The sequence below is a fragment of the Podarcis liolepis genome (genome assembly GCF_965112155.1).
Source record: "Podarcis liolepis genome assembly, chromosome: 4".
In the NCBI taxonomy this organism is placed as follows: domain Eukaryota; kingdom Metazoa; phylum Chordata; class Lepidosauria; order Squamata; family Lacertidae; genus Podarcis; species Podarcis liolepis.
In genome coordinates, this window is record NC_139558.1 from 96,217,232 (window position 1) to 96,240,395 (window position 23,164).

General features: G+C 45.6%; 1 protein-coding gene and 1 long non-coding RNA gene across 2 annotated transcripts in view; one reads left to right on the top strand and one right to left on the bottom strand.

Moving 5' to 3' along the window:
- The window catches only part of GAB2 (GRB2 associated binding protein 2), a 147,148-nt gene that overhangs the window by 26,257 nt on the left and 97,727 nt on the right, over positions 1-23,164 (top strand). The gene's annotated exons all lie outside the window — the stretch shown is intronic.
- LOC310705475 lies at positions 11,532-20,079 on the bottom strand. Its single transcript, XR_014525322.1, has 3 exons — positions 19,971-20,079; positions 16,048-16,153; positions 11,532-11,588 (listed from the first exon to the last, which is right to left on the bottom strand). It is a non-coding gene; the product is annotated as an uncharacterized lncRNA (long non-coding RNA).

Genomic DNA, 23,164 nt, shown 5'->3' on the forward strand with positions numbered 1-23,164 from the left:
CTGTACTTTATGGGAAGGAGAAAAACAATCATTTCCTTAATAACAATTTAAACAATTTATTTGACTAAAACAGTAATGTTATAGCATATGTATCCATGCTTGTTAACTGATGTGGTTAAACAATTTTAAAAAAACAACAGGCTGAGTTTTAGCACACCTGAAAAACAAATCCTTATTTCCTGATGAATAGCCTTTGGACTATCATGTAACTTAAGTAGAAAACTATCTTTAGAAAGATTTTTCTCCAAAAGTAATTTATTTTAAAAATCCAATTTAAATTTTAAAAAATCCAATTTGAATTTTAAAAAAATCCAATTTTTAAAAAACACATTGATTTTATCCACCCTGGAAAGCAGAGCAGAGAAGCAGGCTCGACTTGCACTTAATCCTCTAAAAAAGCTGCTTGGTTGGACACCTAATTTTATAAATATATATATTCATGGGGAAGTTATTTGAGTGGGGGCGCCGTCTCTCAAAACATGGCTATTGGCTATTGGAAAACCCAGCCGCTCAGCCTGTCTTGTATTCTCTTTTTTCCGGAAGTCGCCTGGATTGGCCATTATCATCATATATGTGTGTGTTCGGCAACTCCCTGTCTGGAAATGTTGTGTTGCAGCTGCGAACACGTCGCTGGAAAAGGATGCTATGGAAAAGGCTTCGGTCAACAAGATGTTGGTTAGACAAGCGCTCCTTGACTGCTCTGTATATTTTGAAAGTCTGGTCTGCCCATCCGTGCTCCTAGAATACAGGCTTCCAAGATCCAAAATAGGATCTAGTGTCCTTGAAAGGTGCAGAGAAACATACCAGGAATTTATTTTGGGTGCTCTGCCTGCTCCGAGATGGGGGAACATCCACAGAACATTAGAAGAAGAGTTTGGATTTGATATCCCGCTTTATCACTACCCGAAGGAGTCTCAAAGCTGCTAACAATCTCCTTTCCCTTCCTCCCCCACAACAAACACTCTGTGAGGTGAGTGGGGCTGAGAGACTTCAAAGAAGTGTCACCCAGCAGCTGCATGTGGAAGAGCGGAGATGCGAACCCGGTTCACCAGATTACGAATCTACTTCTCTTAACCACTACACCACACTGGCTTTCACTTAAAGCTATAAAGTCCAACTTCAGGTTTCTGAACTTGAAATTTAGATCGTAGTGATTAGTTGGGCACAGTCTCCCAGGACATCTTAGTAGAAGAAGAAGAAGAAGAGTTTGGATTTGATATCCCGCCTTTCACTCCCTTTAAGGAGTCTCAAACCGGTAACATTCTCCTTTCCCTTCCTCCCCCACAACAAACACTCTGTGAGGTGAGTGGGGCTGAGAGACTTCAAAAAAGTGTGACTGGCCCAAGGTCACCCAGCAGCTGCATGTGGAGGAGCGGAGACGCGAACCCGGTTCCCCAGATTACGAGACTACCGCTCTTAACCACTACACCACACTGGCTTTGGGTGTCAAAATAGTAGGCTTCGATGGGGTCTAGGCAAACGCTGGATGTGTGGGTTAAATCACAGAGCCTAGGACTTGCCGATCAGAAGGTCTGTGGTTCAAATCCCCGCGACGGGGTGAGCTCCCATTGTTCGGTCCCTGCTCCTGCCAACCTAGCAGTTCAAAAGCATGTCAAAATGCAAGTAGATAAATAGGTACCACTCTGGTGGGAAGGTAAACGGCGTTTCCGTGCGCTGCTCTGGTTCGCCAGAAGCGGCTTAGTCATGCTGGCCACATGACCCGGAACTGTACGCCGTCTCCCTCGGCCAGTAAAGCAAGATGAGGGCCGCAACCCCAGAGTCGTCCACGATTGGACCTAATGGTCAGGGGTCCCTTTACCTAGGCAAACGCCAGCCACTGCATGGGTCAGTTCGGTTTTGGTCTTGGAATCTAGAAGGAGCAGAATTTATTCTGGTGCTGAGCGAAGATTTCTTCAAGATCTTTCTGCTGCTGAAATTTCACTTGGTGGAAATGCAAAAGAGGGGAAAGGCTGCCTAGCCCCCTTCTTCAGTTCCTCTTCTAAAGTTGGGCAGAGCCAAATGTTGGGGGGAAATTGATTCATTTTTTGTGAACCACCCTGTGTCCTTTGGATAAAGGGTGGTGTGAAGATTTAATAAATAACAGCAGCAGCAGCATCCAGCTCTTCACCTGCTGTTGGACTACAGCCCTCAACCTCTGGAGGGCCGCAGGTTCCCCATCCTTGTGTTAGAAGAAGTCAGCCAAGGACTTGGAAGCCATCTCTTGCTCATTCTCTTCCTTCTAGGCAGAAAGCCTTATCAGCAAGCCCCTGCTAAACCTGCCGTCGTGACCTCACCAGCATCTCGACTGCTTTCTAAGAACGAGAAGTAATCTAGTTTCCAAGCAACCTCCTATCTCCTTTCTCCGCAGGGGGGAGAGAGAGATGTTGACAGCAGCATGTCAGAGCAGCTTCCCGTATTATTAATTCGTTTCAGCCTTGCAAAGTATGGGGGGGGGGATTTGCCAGTCGTAGAATTGCAGAGTTGAAAGGGGCCTCAAGGAGCAATCTAGTCCAGCCCCCCGCAATGCGGGAATCTCAACTATAGCATCCAATTTCTGCCTAAAAAACTTCCAAGGAAGGAGAGTCCATCACCTCCTGAAGGAGACTGTTCATAAGGGAGCTGTTTCCAGAGGAAGTCCAGCGCTGAGGGCCTTCTGGCGGTTCCCTCGCTGCGAGAAGCCAAGTTACAGGGAACCAGGCAGAGGGCCTTCTCGGTGGTGGCACCCGCCCTGTGGAACGCCCTCCCACCAGATGTCAAAGATAACAGCAACTACCAGACTTTTAGAAGACATCTGAAGGCAGCCCTGTTTAGGGAAGCTTTTAATGTCTGATGTATTACAGTACTTTAATATTTATTTGGAAGCCGCCCAGAGTGGCTGGGGAAGCCCAGCCAGATGGGCGGAGTATAAATAATAAATTATTATTATTATTATTTATTGACAGAGAGAGATTATTTGTTTTACCTGTGTTGCCCCCCTTCCAGTCATAGGCACTTTTATCAGGGAATTGCTTAATGGATAGTTTGACTTGACCTCTTAGCATGCAGTACGTTTCCGAGCACAATTCAAAGCGTTGGTTCTGACCTTGAAAACCCTAAACGGCCTCGGTCCTGTATACCTGAAGGAGCGTCTCCACCCCCATCTTTCAGCCCGGACACTGAGGTCCAGCTCTGAGGGCCTTCTGGCGGTTCCCTCATTGCGAAAAGTGAAGCTACAAGGAACCAGGCAGAGGGCCTTCTCGGTGGTGGCGCCTGCCCTGTGGAACGCCCTCCCAGCGCATGTCAAGAAAATAAACAGCTATTTTACTTTTAAAAGACAACTGAAGGCGGCCCTGTTTAGGGAAGTTTTCAATGTCTGATCTGACGCTGTATTGTTTTTAATATTCGGTTGGGAGTCACCCAGAGTGGCTGGGGAAACCCAGCCAGATGGGTGGGGTATAAATAATGAATTATTATTATTATTATTCCTTTAATGTTTAGATATGTTACAGTCCATTCGACTTCCAAAACCAAAGCACGGCTTCCAATTGGCTGCAGGAAGCTCCTGCAAGCCAATCGGAAGCCGCACCGGATGTTTGGCTTCCGAAAATCATTCGAAAACCAGAACGCTCACTCCTAGGTTTTGATTGTTCTGGAGCTGATTTGTTCAGGAGCCAAGGCATTTGAGATACAAGGTGCGGCTGTATTTGAACTGTGCATTGCTGACTATTTTTTTTCAGCGTTACATTGCAGTGAGACTGTAACTTGCGCATATCAGGTCCAGTATACCTGAAGGAGCGTCTCCACCCCATAGTTCTGCCCGGACACTGAGATCCAGCGCTGAGGGCCTTCTGGCGGTTCCCTCACTGCGAGAAGCCAAGTTACAAGGAACCAGGCAGAGGGCCTTCTTGGTAGTGGCACCCGCCCTGTGGAACGCCCTTCCACCGGATGTCAAAGAGAAGAACAACTACCAGACTTTTAGAAGACATCTGAAGGCAGCCCTGTTTAGGGAAGCTTTTAATGTTTAACAGACTACTGTCTGGAAACCCAGCCAGATGGGTGGAGTATAAATAAATTATTGTTGTTATTATTATTATTAGCCTTAAGAGCATGGCAAAAAAATAAATACAATAAGAAAGGGGACAGACATACAAGGGGAAAGGCTATAGCAGTCCCACCCGCCACTGAACCCAGTGTGTTTTGACCATTCACAATGCTGACTTCAGGTGCGATCCCCAGAATGTAACCGCTTGCATAAGTTGTGGGCTTACTGTTAATGTTTTACAGACTGCTGTATTTTAATACTTTGTTGGAAGCCATCCAGAGTGGTTGGGGAAACCCAGCCAGATGGGCAGGGTATAAACAATAAATTAATAATAATAATAATAATAATAATAATAATAATAATAATAATAATTGCCTTACTTTGTTACTGCTTTGATCAGGGATTTACTTGTAGAAAATGTGATATGTAAGTAAATTGACCATGACTTAAAAGAAAAACCCAAAATGCACAGAGCCAACTGGGAAGGCTCTGGACCTCAGACTTCATAGATGTGGCTTCATAGATGTTCCTCCTAGCAATAAAACCGTTATCGCATTTGCAAAGCCAAGCAGCGTCCTGTGTGGTTTCAAATTAGATTGGGGGGGGGGGAACTGCATGTTGAGATTGCTGCATTTTCAGGGGGTTGGGCTCGATGACCCTCGGAGGTCCCTTCCTACTCTATGATTCTGTGTGCCTGTCGATCATTTGTGCAAGAGGGTCCTAGCGCTCTCCAAAAGCTCTGAACACTTTGCTCCAAACTGTGCTCCCCAGAGTGCATTTCTTGTTTCCCCCTTTATCGCTTTGAACCTGTTATCCCAGGTCGCTCCCTGATGAGCTGTTTCTTGGGCATTCATCCGGATCTGAATTAGATATCAAAAACACAACAACGAGTCAAAGTCATTGACTATCTATTGAGCACGTGCTTGATTTGCTTGCGGGGAAGCTAGAACAACATTGTTACATCATGCAAATGTTAACCCAGTGCATAATAATAATAATAATAATAATAATTTATACCCCAGCCACTCTGGGCGGCTTCCAACAAAATATTAAAATACAGTAATGCATCAAACATTAAAAGCTTACCTAAACAGGGCTGCTTCAGCCCTGTTGTTGTTGTTGTTGTTATTATTATTATTATTATTAATAATAATAATAATAATACAGTGGTACCTTGGGTTACAGAAGCTTCAGGTTACAGACGCTTCAGGTTACAGACTCCGCTAACCCAGAAATAGTACCTCAGGTTAAGAACTTTGCTTCAGGATGAGAACAGAAATCATGCTCCGGTGGCGTGGCGGCAGCGGGAGGCCCCATTAGCTAAAGTGGTACCTCAGGTTAAGAACAGTTTCAGGTTAAGAACGGACCTCCAGAACGAATGTTGGCCTTTCCCCCTTTCCTTTATTACACACAAGTCTGATTTGCAGGGGAGGGGGCAATGGGTTCATTGCACAAGAGCAAAGATCAACTTTGCATTCTGAATTGTATGCAAATGAAACACACCCCCCCCCGACAATGGCTGCAGTTCGGAAGGTTGTCCCCCTCCACCCCCCAGGTTGCTGTGTCCCCACTTGCTCCCAACCACTTTTCATTTCCATGTCATTCTCTCCCCCCCTTAATCGCTGGCAAAGAAAAACGGTGTGTGTGTGGTTTCATTTATTAGAGTGGTTATCCAAGTTAAATTATGAATTCGGGGTGGGGAGGGGGGAGAGAGGGTACGAGGCACGAAGAACAGGTCCTTTCTGTGGACAGAGTTCATTCACGAGCTTCTGTTTCCTTGAGGAATGATTGCAGCCAGTTAGCTAATTGGTTTTGGGAGGTGGCCTGTCCGTGCTTTGCAGAGGAAATGTCTGTTTTACAGTTTACTATAAAGAGGATGGATAGATAGACAGACAGACAGATTTGGGGAGAATGCTATTATGACGGCTGAAAGCACCCCTCACCCACATGCCATTACAACTTCAGTGTAGAACATCAGTAATAATTGCAAATGGGAAATCCATTATAGCGTCTGCAGGGGGAAGAAGCAATGAAAACATTGGTAGAATATACTCAGATGGTGTCCGTTTCTCACTTAACCGCTTGCCTGGTGCCCTGTGCACAGTGAATAGTTTTTAAATGGGTAAGTGAAAGTGGGTTTATGTCCTTAAATGGTCTGCTGTTGTTGTTTCAAAAAAGTTGTCACGCATGATGACTTTGGGAATCACGCAATTCGTTATGCATCTCAGCAAATTGCCATAGAGTACAAATGGGGGGGGGGGGTAAAATCCAAATAATAAATTCAAAACGACAGGCAAAGTACCAGCAGTTTCAAAACCCAGAGTTCTGACGGTTGATAATACAATTCCTGGGGCCAGACTATAAATCCGCTTTGCAACAGCCTGTTGGCTTCCAGAGATTTTGGACTACAACTCCCATCAGGCATTGCCAGCATAGCCATATACAGTGGAACCTCGGGTTGCGAACGTGATCCGTCAGGAGGCACATTCACCACCCGCAGCACCGCGTCTACACATGCGCATGTCGCAATTCGGCAATTCTGCGCATGCGCAAAGTGTGACTTAGTGCTCCTGCGCATGCGCGAGTGTCGAAACCCTGAAGTTCCAGTACTTCCGAGTTCGCAACCAGAAATCACGTAACTTGAAGCATCTGTAACCCGAGGTACCACTGTATGTGAAAATACGCATTTTTGTGGGAGAAATTGCTTGCTTGTTAGGAAATCAGCACTAAAACGCTGGTGGGTTTTCATGAGGATTTTTCTTCATTTATTGAGCACGTGAAAAAATGTGATGAGCTGGAAGACAAGGAAGCCGAAATGGGCAAATTCACCCAACCCTTCACCAGAAAGCCTATTTTCCTTGGTCTCATTTTGTGCTTTATTGATTTGGTGCTGCGCACAACACAGACTCATCTTGGTTCAAGGCTGACCACCAAATCACCCTCAGCAAAATAGGACAACCCCATTCGCAATATAGGCAGAGGATATATATAATCGCCTTCCCGCCCCCTCCTGCTCGATGCAAGTTCCCTCAGCCAGGAAACATAAAATTCCCTTTCTATAGGAAACATTTCCTCTTCCTGCCAGGATGTTTGCCTTTATAGCTGCTGCCTTGTGTTTTCCACAACCTTGTGGGGAGAGAGGGAGCCGATAAAAGGGGTTTCGTCCCTCACACATTGCAGGCGTCAGCTGACAGGGGTCCCCCACTTTTTCAGGGAACTGAACAGACTGGGCCATGGGGGCAAGAGTCAAGATTGCCACCCCACTCAACCACAATGTAGGGAAATCTGTGTGCTTGCTGACGTCTTAACCCTTATTGTTAAAGTGGCAGATAGAAAGCTCCCAAGCCATCAGTTTGATGTCCATTAGTATTCGTTTTGATTTTCTGTATTCCGCTTGTTAAAAACAAAACCATAAAAACACCCTCAAGTGGGACTTGAAACAACCGTAGTAGTTTATAAGGGTTTACTAACTCTTCTTCTTTGGCAATCCCTCGTAGCCGAGTAAGGTTGTCTTCCATAAACACGGTTTTAACAATGAGTCCATAAGTGGCTGTGGAGGCCAATTCTGAATCCACACATCCTTCCATAGTGGGGACACAGGTTTCCGGGCAGGAGTTGATCACGGTGAGGGTTTGCCAAGCGTGCCTTCCTCTTAGCGCGTTTCTCCCTTGCATCCTGTGTTAGAGCATCATCAAAGCCCATAACATCTTTGGTAAAGGCTCTTCTCCAACTGGGGCGCTCGCAGGCGAGTGTTTCCCAATTGTTGGTGTTCATACTACATTTTTTTAAAGATTTGCCTTGAGACAGTCTTTGAACCTCTTTTGTTGACCACCAGCATTACGCTTCCCATTTTTAAGTTCAGAATAGAGTAGTTGCTTTGGAAAACGATAATCAGGCATCCGCACAACATGGCCGGTCCAACGAAGTTGATGTTGAAGAATCATTGCTTCAAAACTGGTGATCTTTGCTTCTTCCAGTACACTGGTATTAGTTCGCCTGTCTTCCCAAGTGATGTGTAAAAAATTTTGGAGACGTTGTTGATGCCCACAAAGAGTAATTCAGTACAGTGTTCCATTGCCAAATAGAAATTAACCATGAACAGCTTCTGTCACTGCTGCTCTCTAAAGTATCCTCTCTTCTAGGGATTTAAGGGTGTGGAAAGTGGTGTTTTACGGAGTCAGGTCATTGGTCCCATGTATTGCAGTATTTTCCACCAGCATTTCCAGGGTTCCTCTCTCAGTCCTACCTAGAAATGGTGGGATTAGAACCTGAGACCTTGTTCATGCAAAGCAGATCCTCTACCCGCTGGCCTACAGCCTTTCCTCCACCTACAATCCCTTTGATCCTGTCATCCGACCTCCCCGCAAACTGGAGAAGGGGGAGAAATTTGATTGTAGGGGTGAAGCTACAAAATTTGCACTTTCTGGGTCTGAAAACACAACCCCAACCTTTAAATGTTTAGGGAAGCTTTTAATATCACATTATTTTAATATTCTTTTGGAAGCCGCCCAGAGTGGCTGGGAAACCCAGCCAGATGGGCGGGGTATAAATAATAAATTATTATTATTATTATTATTATTATTATTATTATTATTATTAAATGTTGCACTTCTCTGGGCCGTGCTGTTCTCCAGCCAAGTAATTTGTACAAAAATGTATATTTAAGTGAAAACAGCATATAAAAAACTGCATTGCATCTGGGGGAATCGTTTTGCAAAAAATGGGTGCGTTTGGCAGATGTGCATGTAAGAATGTGCGAATTCGGAGAAATTTGCACTCGGATGCTGAGGAATTTTATCACAATTCGATGTGGAAATGTGTGTGAGGAGTGCAATTTAAGACTAGAAAAATCAGAAATGGAGAGGAATATACAGAGTTCCACCCGTTGTAGAATCACAGAATTGTAGAGTTGGAAAGATCCCCAATGCTCACCTAGGTCAGGCTTCCTCAACTTCGGCCCTCCAGATGTTTTTGGACTACAACTCCCATCATCCCTAGCTAGCAGGACCAGTGGTCAGGGATGATGGGAATTGTAGTCTCAAAACATCTGGAGGGCCGAGGTTGAGGAAGCCTGACCTAGATCAACTCCCTGCAATGTGAGAATCTCAGCTAAATAATCCTAGACAGGTGGCCATCCCTACTGCAGACTTGGGGCAAACAAATCAGGATGAATACTCAACAAACAGGTCATCTGGAAGCAACCTCATTTCCTCTTTTTCCCCCTTTTTTAAACACCTGGTGAGTTGAAAGGTTCAAAGAGCCATCTGCTTCTGGCTTGGTGTGAGTGGCAGTGAGCAAGGCATTGCTTAATTCATAACTGAAAATGAGTCACCTGGTGCAGTTCATCAACAATACTCCCTGGAAAGGCAGTAGCTGGGGACGAGAGACGGAATGTGCGTAGAAAAGATGTTCTCTGCAAGATTTGTGGTAAGAAGGACTCTTCCTTCATCCACCCGCCTCTTGCTAGACTTCCCAACGCTCTCCAGTTGTGGGGCATCATCCTTAAAGAGAGGGACAAAGAGATGAAATTTGGGAGTGGAAAGGAGGAGAGAAAACGTAACAAGGAAGAATCCAGGGAAATAGTCCGGGACGGTATTTGTGTGTTTGTTTAAGTGTCTAAGAAAAGATTTCCTGCAAGCCCTGAAGAAGGAGGAAAAGCTTTGCCTAAATATAAACAGGTTATTCTGTGCAAGTGTTAGATGGTTTCTGTGGAAAAGAGTCTGGTTTGACAGCCAGTTGACTGGGGTCTGCGCTCGAAGGCAGTCCCCACACAGCCTCCCTTTGCTACAATACAGTGGTGCCCCGCAAGATGAATGCCTTGCAAGACGAAAAACCCGCTAGACGAAAGGGTTTTCCGTTTTTCGATGTGCTTCGCAAGACGAATTTCCCTATGGGCTTGCTTCGCAAGACGAAAACGTCTTGCGAGTCTTGCGATTTTTTTCGCTTTCCCCCCTTTTTTTCTAAGCCGCTAAGCCGCTAATAGCCTTTTAGCCGCTAAGCCTTTAATAGCCGCTAAACCGCTAATAGCGCTAAGCCGCTAATAGGGTTGCTTCGCAAGACGAAAAAACCGCTAGACGAAGAGACTCGCGGAACGGATTATTTTCGTCTTGCGAGGCACCACTGTAGTATGAGATGGATCGATCCAGAAATAAGCAGCTTTTTCCTTCTGCTTTGTTTCCAAGTCTCCATTTATTGAATGGGGGTAGATACCTGTCAAAAGATGTGAGAGGTGAGATAAATTGGAGTTCTGTGACTGTGTTTGGTCATAGCGCTAAACTAGGATTTAGCATTGCACGATGCTAAATCATAGTCTCCCCTCTCCTCCTCCTAGGGTGAAGCTGTGAGGAAGAGATTGGAAGCGTTCCCTTTCCCCCCTTAACCACAGCTTAGCGTTATATCTGAACCCAGACAAGCCGTTGTTCGTCTTAACTGCGGTTCAGGGAAGTAAGCCAGCGTCAAACTGTGGTTTTGCAAAGTTGGGTTGTTACAGTAAACGGTGGTCAGTCACAGTTTAGGGTTGAGGTGTAACACTAAACCGCAGCAAAGTGAAAGCGGAACTGAAAGAGTCCTGTCACCTTGATGTGGTCTTGACAGAGAGGGAGAAGGAGACACAGAACCTCACGGGTTTTGTACGAAACATCGCAGCAAAGACCTGTGGTCCTCCAGATGTTGGAATCCAACCACATCTGGAAGGTTACCCAGTTCTGCACTAAACAAAACCGTAGCATTATACTCAATCCAGGCCAGTAGTTTTTGTGTTTCTCACAGAGCTTTAAAAGCCTCTGGTTCCCAGTAGGACCATGCAAGGCAAGTCAGAGTCATCTTGCTGCCGTTCTTCATATTTGTAGCTCCACAGGTAGAAACACGAGGGATATTCCTCTGGCATATTGGAAAACGGGTTGCTTAATAAGTCTGCTTTACAGGCTCTCAAACATTTGACCTGAGCTTTGATTTCAAAGCAAAGCTGTTTACACAACCTCTCCTCTTTGCGCTTTAATTAAGACAAATTTGCGAAAACTGAGCTGCGAGGTGGCTGAGATCCAAGGTTTTGCCAGCTGACCTTGCAGAGAGACACTTAGCGTAGAAAGGGGGCGGGCAGGTTTAGCTCTCTTGTTTAGCGTTCGAACATCGGGGAGGACTATAATTTTTCCCCCAAATTTTTTTTATTGGTTTTCACAATATTATAAACAAACAAACAAACACACACACAAGACAAACAAACATAAATCATAGCCTTATTGAAAATTCCACTTCTTAACTTTGTTAAGTGACTTCCTCGCTTCCCCTTGGTTGAATTTCATTGCATGTCCTTTTAACGGTTTTCCAAATCCCAATTCTTGTGAAATTTAACTTAAACATTAACATCCTTAAATCTTCACCTTATGGAATTAAACGTATTAATTCATCACTTAACATAAATAAAATCCTAAGCCAATTAAGTATCTGCAAGCTATTTTCAATTAATTTAACTTAACAAATTTAACTAAATAATCATTAAATTTATTCCACTCTATAGCTCAGCAGCAGCCTCGCATGCGGAAGGTTTCTGATTCAGTCCTCTGCATGTCTAAGTAAAAAATACAAATACAAAATACACATTAAGGTTTTCAATAAAAATCAAGGTTTGTTTTTAAAAAGCCAAACAGTTAAAAGTATGCATTATAAACTCAAATTACGGATTGAAATAAGCATCAACTTTAAATGTCTGGATAGGTTTGCCTATAGGCACTAAAAGAACACAGTGACGGCACCTGCTTAATGTCAATGGGCGGTGAGTTCCAAAGAGTAGGATAGGAGCTGCCACACTAAAAATAATACACCTTAAGTGTGCTTATTTTTGGATAGATTCTGCCCCACAGCGCTTTGTGTGGAGCGGCTGAGGGGAACGAGCACATGGCGTTCTGTGGGTTTCGCACGAAAAGAACTTGGAGTTACAAGAAGATTTGCGTCTTCAAAAAAACGCTTTCCAGTTTAATGACCTTCCTATCTCCCTCCGCTGCCTTATTTACCCATATATTACAGGACAGTCACCCTGTCAGTTGTCGTGCCAGGATGAAGCGCTGTCAACCATAACAGCACATTCAGCATCTGAAGTCCAAAGGGATCAAAAATAGTAGGAAAAAATCTTGACTAGACTGAAATAATTGAGAGGTAGCTGGGCCGATTCTTTGGCCTGAGTTAAAGCGATTTGTGGGCCTACATGTTTTCTTCACCAGTTCCCTCCCCACCTTCTCCCCCCAATTTTCTTGGGGGTGTTATCTGCTGGATTCAGGGCACAGGAGGGTGGTGTGCAACTTCCGTTCTCCCTCTCCACCATGAGACCAAGATGACAACCCACCATGAATTTAAGGAGGCAAACGTGCCAGCACTTTACCCCCATGTTTAAGTCCCAGCTGAAGGACCAGCGTTTCATGAAATGGAGGTCAAGGCTGGACCAACCACAATCCTCTTTGGTTTCCGTTTTTGGTCATGTTGTTGGCATCCGTCTGTCTCGAAAGATGATGGAGTTCGCCTCCGAGGGTGAAGTCAAACGGCTGCGTTGACAGCACTGAAGTGACCTCTCCAGGGCACAAGCCTGGGCAGAGTGTAGGGATGATTATTCTTTATTTATTCTTATTTTAAATTATTTATTGTTGTTGTTGTTGTTGTTGTTATTACAGTGGTACAGTGGCTTCAGGTTACAGACTCCGCTAACCCAGAAATATTATCTCGGGTTAAGAACTTTGCTTCAGGATGAGAACAGAAATCGTGCTCCAGTGGTGCGGCAGCAGCGGGAGGCCCCTTTAGCTAAAGTGGTGCTTCAGGTTAAGAACAGTTTCAGGTTAAGAACAGACCTCCGGAGTGAATCAAGTACTTAACCCGAGTTACCACGGTATTATTGTTATTATTTATACCCCACCCATCTGGCTGGGTTTCCCCAGCCGCTCGAAGAAAACCCAATCGTCATTTGCTCCGATTCAGCAGTAAACGGTGGGTTGGGGGGGGGCGGCAGAAGTGTTGGATGAGTGAAGGGACCCCTGACCATTAGGTCCAGTTGTGAACGACTCTGGGGTTGTGGCACTCATCTTGCTTTATTGGCCAAGGGAGCCAGCGTACAGCTTCCGGGTCATGTGGCCAGCATGACTAAGCCGCTTCTGGCGAACCAGAGCAGTGCACGGAAATGCCGTTTACCTTCCCGCCAGAGCGGTACCTATTTATCTACTTGCACTGGTGTGCTTTCAAACTGCTAGGTTGGCAGGAGCAGGGACTGAGCAACGGGAGCACACCCCGTCGCGGGGATTCGAACCCCCAAACTTCTGATCGGCAAGCCCTAGGCTCTGTGGTTTAACCCACAGCGCCACCCATGTTCCCTTGGATGAGCCCTAAACCCCCCTTTTTTACCATTTCTGCAACTGGTTGGATGTCTTGCTCCATTAGGGGGTCATTGCTTCCCCTCCTTCCACACCTAAACCGACGAGCTCTAATTTTATCTCTGCCAATTCCTGAGCGGTGAAAGGGAGATGATGAGGCCGGCAAACATGTCTTCCCTTCCTATGAATATTTCACCGGCACGATAGCCCAAGGTTACCTTAGCGGTAAGACGGACAGCGCTGCCTCCCTGGGAATTTGCGAGATTTTTTAAAAAGCGAATATTAAGTGTTTCCGCGAAGCTGCTCCATTCGTTGTCGGGCCGGCGAGTGATTTTGCCGTTGCCATGGCAACGACTACAGTTGCACGGTGGGGATTTTGAAAAGCTTCCACCCGTTAATTAAGGAGCACTTTTTGGGGGGGGGGGAGGAGAGAGAATCCTTTTCACCATGCAGAGAGAAAGCTCGTAATTTTAGACACCTTCCCGTAATTATTTGGACACAAAGGTCACCTCTTGTAGGGTGCTTGGGACAGAAGATAAAAGTTTTCAACCTTCTGAGACAATTTTAATTAAAAGATTTGCCCTCCAGTACCCAGAAACCCAGTATTATTATTATTATTATTATTATTATTATTATTATTATTATTATTATTATTGTTATTATTATTAGTTTTTTTAAGGACTCATTTTGTTTTTTCCCCTTTATGTGTACACACATCTATTTAAAAATAAATTCCGATGGGAAGGTCATCATCCACCTCCTCTGTGTTTGTTTTGGCCTGGGATGCCATTCCACGTTCCTAGAAAAGTTCCCTAGGCCTTTTTAAAAAACTCTCAGGGAATGTCGTGGGTGCAAATGCCTTGGACCCTCTCCAGCCTGTGCAGAAAGTCCCCTCAAAGGATAGGCTCAAGATTGCTTAAGATTTGGTAACCCCCCCCCCACAACTCTCATTTCTTTCCTTAGTCCTTGGTAGTTCCAGAATTAGAAGTATAGATTTCTTTTTTCCATTGCAGGCCCTGCCTGTGTAGGAGTAGGGATGGATGGATCTGACCATTGCGGTTTCTCTCAGTTTTTTTGTTTTTCCAGCCTAATTTCAGTTTGCCATTTTTCCACCTCCGTCTGTGCATTTTTAAAAAAGTCCTCATAAAATAATCCATCATCATCTGACTGAGCATTTCTTCCCCTGTACAAATGTTTGCATGCAGTTTTCCCATGTATCTTGCGACATGCGCACATTTAACTTCTGCACATTCAGCTTTATGCTTTGGGCACACAACAAAAAAATTAAAAGGGAATGGAATGGGGGCAGGGCATCCGGGGGGGGGGGGGGAGAGACTTTGACAATCCCACCCACCATCAAAGTCAATGTGTTTCGACTAGACAGAATTTTGGCTTTATGCCTTACCCACAGAACGCAGCCTCAGCGTATGTTGAGTCGTGTGGTTTAATGCATTTTGTACAATATTTTTACATATATACCTGCAAACACCATTTAAACCTCTAGAAACCCTTTAAAAAACCAAAAATCTACCCAGCTCCACCACAATTGCTCCCACAAACCACCTCTCTAAAACTCCAACTCTTCTCTGGACTCAAAGGCTGGTGCAAAGGCTTCTGGGATTGCTAAATACTGTTTTTGTGCAATTTTTGCCCCTTCTGTGCCGTTTGCGGGTTCGCAGCGATGCGCAAGTGTGTGGTTGCGCATGCCTTGAATGCGCATGGGGAGTTGTCTGTAATTTTAGATGGAAGTACTGATGGCTATTGTTTTTATTTTTACTCATATGTTGTTTAATTGATTTCTAAAATACTGATAGCTAAGTAAAGGTAAAGGACCCCTGGACAGTTAAGTCCAGTCAAAGGCAACTATGGGGTTGCGGCGCTCATCTTGCTTTCAGGCCGAGGGAGCTGCCGTTTGTCCACAGACAGATTTCCAGGTCATGTGGCTAGCATGACTAAACCGCTTCTGGCACAACGGGACTCCATGAGTGCACAGAAACGCCGTTTACCTTCCCGCCACAGTGGTACCTATTTATCTACTTGCACTGGTGTGCTTTCGAATTGCTAGGTTGGCAGGAGCTGGGACAGAGCAATGGGAGCTCACCCCGTCACAGGGATTCGAACCACCGACCTTCTGATCGGCAAGCCCAAGAGGTGCAGTGGTTTAGGCCACAGCACCACCCACGTGATAGCTATTGCATTCTCATTGTGAGTTGATAGCCTGTCTTGTGTGTTGTCGTTGCATGTGTGTTTTCTGTCCTTTATTTTAAAAAACGAACCTGTTTTTTCCCCCTTCCTTGTTAGGTTTGACACTTAAATAGTAAATACTGAAAAGAAAGTGGAATTACCAATGAAATCAAGCAAAACACAGTCTGGAGTTCAGCAGCCCTATGTGAGTCTCTGGGAACCCCAAACCCCTGAACTCAGTCTCTTGGCTAGTGGGCACTAATTGTCTTCCTCGCTTAATGGAAGAGAAGGAGGGAAGGCCTTGTGTCAAATGGATGATGTTTGATTCATTTCCTGGCTCTTTCTTCCTGAAGATAAAAAGCTACCTATCTATCTGCTTTCTGCCAATTCGGAACAGGCTCTCAAAAGGAGGAGCTGGTTCGTACGAGGCAGGCGTCGCAGGTATGCGTGTCCATTAGGGAGATGTTTTCTTGCTGGATGACAATAACCTACCTGCACTTTAGTCCAGGAGAAATTTCACCCCTCCATTCTTCATTGTGAACACACTCCAGATAGATGCAGTTGTTAGCACAGTGACTGGAATAAAGCAGATGGGAGTCTGGAAAGGAAAGAAGTTTGTATTGCATTACAGAGGTAAACGGAACAAAAATACCATAAAATACAGTGGTACTTCGGGTTATATACGCTTCAGGTTACAGACTCCGCTAACCCAGAAATAGTGCTTCAGGTTAAGAACTTTGCTTCAGGATGAGAACAGAAATCGTGCTCTGGCGGCGCGGCGGCAGCAGGAGGTCCCGTTAGCTAAAGTGCTTCAGGTTAAGAACAGTTTCAGGTTAAGAACAGTGCTTCAGGTTAAGAACAGTTTCAGGTTAAGAACGGACCTCTGGAACAAATTAAGTACTTAACCCGAGGTACCACTGTATGAGGAGAAATAAGCAGAAAAGTTGGTCTTCCTTAAGCCAGGCCTACACAGGGGGGAAATACTCATTGAGAACCACTTTTCCTTCGAACTCCTCCAGCTGTCAAATCTCAGCCATCAAATCTGTCAAATCTTCCTTGCTGACAGCTAGTTCCCAACTGACTAGGTCCTCCAGGCAATCGGAGTCTGCTGTCATCCATGCCCATAACAGAGTCACACGCTGATGATCTCCGCTATTGTGCTCCCAACAGGATGAGATCATGACAGGACGGCAGGGATTTTCATCCTGCTGACGTTGTTAATGGTAATCAATAATAACAGTAGCGGTAAATTAATTTACAGGTCGCTTAGTCGCCGACATGGCTTCTAAGCGGCTTGCAAGTATAAAGCCACTTGCAAAACAACAACAGCAACATAATTAAAAGGCACAGCGGAAAAGCACCATTGAAACACTGGAATAAAAACCCACAGTTCAAATGTGCACACGCTAAAAGGGCCATTAAAACTGCACCACGATTTTAAAAAGCCAAGTAAAACAGGAGGTCTAGGTCGGGAGAGCAAACCAATGTTTGTCTTAAACAGGTGTGTCTTCAAGAGCTGGCAGAATGCCAATACTGATGGGGGGTCTTTCGTATTTCAGCAGAGAGAGCATTCCTTGCTGCTGGGGCCACCACTGAGAAAGCCCACCTCCAGGTTGCCACATGGCAGTAAGGGAAAGGAGGGCAGGGAACCTACTCCAGAGTTGCCAAGGGCCTTATATGTAAATAAAGGTAAAGGGACCTCTGACCGTTAGGTCCAGTCGCGAACGACTCTGGGGTTGTGGCACTCATCTCGCTTTATTGGCCGAGGGAGCCGGCGTACAGCTTCCGGGTCATGTGGCCAGCATGACTAAGCTGCTTCTGGCAAACCAGAGCAGTGCACGGAAACGCCGTTTACCTTCCCGCTGGAGCGGTACCTATTTATCTACTTGCACTTTGACGTGCTTTCGAACTGCTAGGTTGGCAGGAGCTGGGACTGAGCAACGGGAGCTCACAACAACTTATATATAAGCTCACAACGGGAGCTTATATGTAAGTAGTAAGTCCTTAAAGCTGGTGTACATTAAGTCCCTGGAGCATGTATGGGGGGGGGGGGAATAGGATTGAGCGAGTAAAGGGGCATACTTGAGATTTTAAAGGAATCACAAGTGGTGTGGAGGGAGTATTAGTTGGTCAGCTAGCGTTAAAACTTCATATTTTGATTTCGTGATTGTGAGCACTCCCTGGTGAGATTAGGGGGCTTCAGGGTTGGAGAGGGTGTAAATTTTGCCCTACCTTTTAGTACCTCACCTGGTGGGGCAGAGCTGTAGCAGTGACCCACAGTGGGAGGGGCAAAGTGATAGTGAGGTCAGGGCTGGGGGGGGGAGTTGGGCGTCATTGTGCAATGCGTCACCCCAAAAGAAGGTTAAAAAAAAGATAAAGGACCCCTGGACGGTTAAGTCCAGTTAAAGGCGACTATGGGGTTGCGGCGCTCATCTTGCTTTCAGGCCGAGGGAGCTGGCGTTTGTCCACAGACAGTTTTCTGGGTCATGTGGCCAGCAGGACTGAACCGCTACTGGCACACGGAGGACCGTGACGAGTGCCCGAGCGCACGGAAATGCCGTTTACCTTCCCACCACAGCGGTACCTATTGATCTACTTGCACTGGTGTGCTTTCGAACTGCTAGGTTGGCAGGAGCTGGGACAGAGCAACGGGAGCTCACCCCGTCGCGGGAATTCGAACCGCCGACCTTCCGATCAGCAAGCCCAAGAGGCTCAGTGGTTTAGACCACAGCGCCACCCGCGTACCTCCCAAAGGAGGACAAACCAAAGATATGCCCAGGATTTCACTGTGATAACATATATATAAAACACTTATATATGTGCAGTATATTATATTATCATGTGAAATATGTGATATATGTGATAACATATATATAAAGCAAATTTGGAAGGAAGTAAGATCACCCAGCCCTTCACATACAGAGCTGTCCGCTGTATAGCAGGATACGTGCCCATCCCTGTTTAATAACCCCCAAGGCCAAATATTTAATTCTACTATAAAAAGCAATGGTGTTTATGACTTGTGAGTCTCCAGGTATTTGCAGGCTAAGCCAGTGTTATTTTCAACCCAGCAGGCTATTAATATGCTGGCAGCATCTTTAAATGTCAGGACATAAACTTTTTATTTCCACAAGTACCAGCGGGGGGGGGGGGGGCAGTGTGCTGCTGAGATAATTTGGAGGGCTGGCTAGGCGAGACAAACGTGCGGAGCAGAGGCAAAGGGGTGGATCAAAACCCAGGAGAAGGAAACATCAAGAATTGTGTTGCAAAAGGTCTCGGTCAGGTCAGGTCAAGCCTAAGCAACAGGCTTAGGTTACGGACAGGTGCTTCAGGGTCCAAGTAGGGCAATAACTTTCCATCAATAGTTTGGGTTTTGTGACTGTTTCTAGAATATTGCATATGATCATACATGGGTACATTCTGTAGGAGTAGATTTAGGCACTAGGAGAGAATATATTGTTATTGTCCTTCCTTGCTCACATGAGCGAGTACCATCTTTTGCAGCTTAAACGCGGAAGTTAAGACAAGGTTGATTTAACCTTCTAGAAATAATCCAGGGTGCTTGAAAGGCAGACTGGACTTTCCCTGGTGTTAACCCCTTTAAGGCATCCCTCCCCCCCCCCCCCACTTAAAAATAACATGTGCACATATGCACACACACAGTGGTGCCTCGGGTTAAGTACTTAATTCGTTATGGAGGTCCGTTCTTAACCTGAAACTGTTCTTCACCTGAAGCACCACTTTAGCACTGCCTGGCCTTTGGCTTGGAGCCAATTTGATTCCCTCCCTCCCTCTCTTTCTTTTTTCTTTTCCTTCTCCTCCTGCGATGAGGCTACATTTTAATATTTTAATGTTCCATTATTTTAATGTTGTATTTTATTTTTGTTTTTAAGTCGTAATCATTCATCTTGTTTTTATTATTGCTTGTAAGCCGCTCTGAGCCCGGCCTTGGCTGGGGAGGGCGGGGTATAAATAAAAAAAAGAGGGCCTTCTCGGTAGTGGCGCCCGCCCTGTGGAACACCCTTCCAGCAGATGTCAAGGCGATAAACAACTACCTGACATTCAGGAGACATCTTAAGGCAGCCCTGTTCAGGGAAGTTTTTAACGTGTGATATTTTATTGTATTTTTGGTTTTTATGGAAGCCGCCCAGAGTGGCTGGGGAGGCCCAGCCGATGGGCGGGGTATAAATAATAAATTATTATTATTATTATTATTATTATTATTATTATTATTAAGCTAATGGGGCCTCCTGCTACTGCCGTGCCACCGAAGCATGATTTCTGTTCTCATCCTGAAGCGAAGTTCTTAACCCGAGGTACTATTTCTTGGTTAGCGGGGTATGTAACCTGAAGCGTATGTAACCTGAGGTACCACTGTAGTGTTTTGTGAAGAAGTAAAAGTAGTATTTATTCACAAAATCTATGTCTTGAAGCAACAGTTACAGTAGCAAAAGGAAGGCAGGTTTATAACAGGGGTAGGCAACCTAAGGCCCGGGGGCCGGAGCCAGCCCAATCGCCTTCTCAATCTAGTCCGGGAATCAGCCTGTTTTTACATGAGTAGAATGTTTCCTTTTATTTAAAATGCATCTCTGGGTTATTTGTGGGGAATAGGAATTCGTTCATTTCCCCCCCCCCCTTCAAAATGTAGTCCAGCCCACCACATGATCTGAGGGACGATGGCTGAAAAAGGTTGCTGACCCCTGGTTTATAACTGCTATCTAAGTTACAAAAGTACAAAATCCTAAATTCCAGCTTGGAGGTCAGCTTGGAGGGATGATGCGGAAAGAGAGTTTCCAATACAAGAAGGAGGTATGTAGTGTCACAGTTTCCTGCCATGGCAGACAAAGGAAGTGACCTCACAAGAGTTCTCTCTAGCAACTTTACAGGAAAGCTCTATGACCCTCGGCCCCTTCATATACCTATCTGGGAAAGCATGAATTGTTGGTTTGACTGCAATAATGTCCCACACATTGAACGTGTGGCCAGCTGCACATCCGATCTGTAATATACATTCATCCCGTCGGTTTTTGTGTCGATTTTTCAAATTCACCACCTGCAAGCATCTTTGCACGTGTGAACAGCACTTCCCCTCTTTCTTCACTGTAACATGTGGTTTCATCTCCTTGTTCGACTCATTTCCCGGGATCTCATTTCTTGGAAGAGAGTGAGCGGGGAAAGGGTTTATTTCTTCAGGCGAAGTCCCAGCAGACTGGAGGAGGGCAAATGTTGTCCCTATTTTCAAAATGGGGAAAAGAGAGGACCCAAATAATTACCGCCCAGTCAGTCTGACATCAATACCAGGGAAGATTCTGGAGCAGATCATTAAGCAAACAGTCTGTGAGCACCTAGAAAGGAATGCTGTGATCACCAATAGTCAGCATGGATTTCTGAAAAATAAGTCATGTCAGACTAACCTGATCTCGTTTTTTGACAGAATTACAAGCCTGGTAGATGAAGGGAACACAGTGGATGTAGCCTACCTTGATTTCAGCAAGGCATTTGACAAGGTGCCCCATGATATTCTTGTAAAGAAGCTGGTAAAATGCGGTCTTGACTATGCTACCACTCAGTGGATTTGTAACTGGCTGACTGACCGAACCCAAAGGGTGCTCATCAATGGTTCCTCTTCATCCTGGAGAAGAGTGACTAGTGGGGTGCCACAGGGTTCTGTCTTGGGCCCGGTCTTATTCAACATCTTTATCAACGACTTGGATGATGGACTCAAGGGCATCCTGATCAAATTTGCAGATGACACCAAACTGGGAGGGGTGGCTAACACCCCAGAGGACAGGATCACACTTCAAAACGACCTTGACAGATTAGAGAACTGGGCCAAAACAAACAAGATGAATTTTAACAGGGAGAAATGTAAAGTATTGCACTTGGGCAAAAAAAATGAGAGGCACAAATACAAGATGGGTGACACCTGGCTTGAGAGCAGTACATGTGAAAAGGATCTAGGAGTCTTGGTTGACCACAAACTTGACATGAGCCAACAGTGTGACGCGGCAGCTAAAAAAGCCAATGCAATTCTGGGCTGCATCAATAGGAGTATAGCATCTAGAGCAAGGGAAGTAATAGTGCCACTGTATTCTGCTCTGGTCAGACCTCACCTGGAGTACTGTGTCCAGTTCTGGGCACCACAGTTCAAGAAGGACACTGACAAACTGGAACGTGTCCAGAGGAGGGCAACCAAAATGGTCAAAGGCCTGGAAACGATGCCTTATGAGGAACGGCTAAGGGAGCTGGGCATGTTTAGCCTGGAGAAGAGGAGGTTAAGGGGTGATATGATAGCCATGTTCAAATATATAAAAGGATGTCACATAGAGGAGGGAGAAAGGTTGTTTTCTGCTGCTCCAGAGAAGCGGACACGGAGCAATGGATCCAAACTACAAGAAAGAAGATTCCACCTAAACATTAGGAAGAACTTCCTGACAGTAAGAGCTGTTTGACAGTGGAATTTGCTGCCAAGGAGTGTGGTGGAGTCTCCTACTTTGGAGATCTTTAAGCAGAGGCTTGACAACCATATGTCAGGAGTGCTCTGATGGTGTTTCCTGCTTGGCAGGGGGTTGGACTCGATGGCCCTTGTGGTCTCTTCCAACTCTATGATTCTATGATTCTATTCTATGATTCTGTGATTCTATTTCACTGAGGTCCAGCTTGTGGGCTTCCCATTGGGGCATCCAATTGGCTGTTGGTCCCTTACCTTTCCCGCCCCAACCTGGCCACAGTGATCCATGCGACGGGCACCTCCAGGTGTGACTACTGTAATTCGCTCTACACGGGGCTGCCCTTGAAGCTGTCCCAGAAACTCCAGCGGGTGCAGAATGCTGCAGCTAGGCTCCTCACGGGGTCTCTGCCATGGGAGCATATTCACCCAGTGCTTTTCCAGCTGCACTGGCTCCTGGTGGACTACAGGGTCAGATTTAAGATGCTGGTTTTGACCTTTAAAGCCCTTCACGGCCTAGGACCCTCATATCTATGGGACCACCTCTCCTGGTATGCCCCATGGAGGACCTTAAGGTCCATAAATAGTAACACCCTAGAGGTCCTGGGCCCTAAGGAAGTCAGATTAGCCTCAACCAGAGCCAGGGCCTTTTCAACATTGGCTCCAGCCTGGTGGAACGCTCTGCCTCATGAGACCAGGGCCCTGCAGGATCTGATTTCTTTCCGCAGGGCCTGTAAGACAGAGTTGTTCCGCCTGGCCTTTGGCTTGCAATCACATTGATCCCCTCCCCCTCTTTCCTTTTTCCTTCTGTGATGGAACTCCCATTTGGGGACTTCCCTGGCTTTTTTCTGGCCCACGTCGGACCAGTCTGGATAGTTGGCCTTGGTGAAGACTTGATGTTTTCATCCCCAAAAAAGTTTTTGATTTGAGTTTCTACTGAAATGAGGCTGCATTTTAATGTTGTGTTTTAATCTTTTTTTTAAGTTGTATTTCAATCAATTGCTTTTATACCTGGTGTAAGCCGCTCTGAGCCCAGTCTTGGCTGGAGAGGGCAGGGTATAAATAATAATAATAATAATAATAATACTGTGGGAAAAGGATGCTGGTCTAGAAGGACTAGTGGCGTGACCCAGCAGGCCAGACTCTTCTTAACATCCTTAG